The 918-nt window shown below is 45.2% G+C and overlaps 1 long non-coding RNA gene across 1 annotated transcript; it reads right to left on the bottom strand.

Moving 5' to 3' along the window:
* Nucleotides 1–6: 6 nt before the first annotated feature.
* On the bottom strand, nt 7–918 carry LOC107735665 (uncharacterized). The gene is made up of 3 exons (XR_001639477.1): nt 884–918; nt 241–459; nt 7–114 (listed from the first exon to the last, which is right to left on the bottom strand). It is a non-coding gene; the product is annotated as an uncharacterized LOC107735665 (long non-coding RNA).

Below are 918 nucleotides of genomic sequence, written 5' to 3'. Positions count from 1 at the left end.
GAACACCCCCGGGAGGGATTTCTCCTGGTGGACCTATGGGACCTATGGGACCAGGTATTCCATCCACACCTCGTTCTCCCTTTATGCCAGGAAAACCGTTGCGTCCATCATTACCTAAGGAGGAATCCATTAGTGCTAATGCTTGATATCTAGCATGACCTACAATGTCTAACATGGCTGGGGCTAATGATGTTGGCAGTAGATTTGAGAAAACTAGTGAAAACATCTCATCTAACTTACCAAGCCTCCCTGATAATCCAGGTGCACCAGGTTGACCCTTGTCTCCTGGTTCTCCTGGTCTCCCTGGAGAACCTGGACCTCCAGGGGTGGCCCCAAGGACCACACCGGGTTCTCCCTTAGCTCCTGGCAAACCTGGAAAACCATCTCTTCCTGGAGGCCCATGTAAGCCAGCATTTGTTGTTCCTGGTAAACCTGGATCTCCTCTGGGTCCGGGGAAACCTAATCATAAGTTAGCCAATTTAAAAATGTGCAGTCACATTAGTGAAACTGCAGCGTAAAAGGGTTCATTGTCACTTCTCAGTAGCATAGAGACGTAAGAAGCACTGCTTACACAGAAGTCAATTTCAAACTTCTGTTGCTCAACAAGGTGATTTTATGTTACCCACTTGAAAATGAGCAAAACTTGTATGTTTTTGCCCTCCTGCGAAACTCCCAATCACAAGGATTCCTATTGGAATTACTGGATTTTGCATGCAAAATTCAACGGTAAATGTGACTGCACCTTAATACAATTTAATGCATTATAATGCAATTGGAATTATAGTTTTAAATATATGGCTAGCCCAAACAAGCTGAGCAATTACGGTGTGTAAAATTTGTGGTTAGATGGAGCACCCATTCACATTTGAGGCCGTAATCTTACCCTGAGGTCCTGGCTGACCTCCAGAGCCTGGTTCT

Source organism: Sinocyclocheilus rhinocerous, unplaced genomic scaffold (assembly GCF_001515625.1).
Source record: "Sinocyclocheilus rhinocerous isolate Xijiao unplaced genomic scaffold, SAMN03320098_v1.1 C36223200, whole genome shotgun sequence".
NCBI classification, from domain to species: domain Eukaryota; kingdom Metazoa; phylum Chordata; class Actinopteri; order Cypriniformes; family Cyprinidae; genus Sinocyclocheilus; species Sinocyclocheilus rhinocerous.
This window is presented reverse-complemented; position numbering and strand designations above follow the sequence as displayed.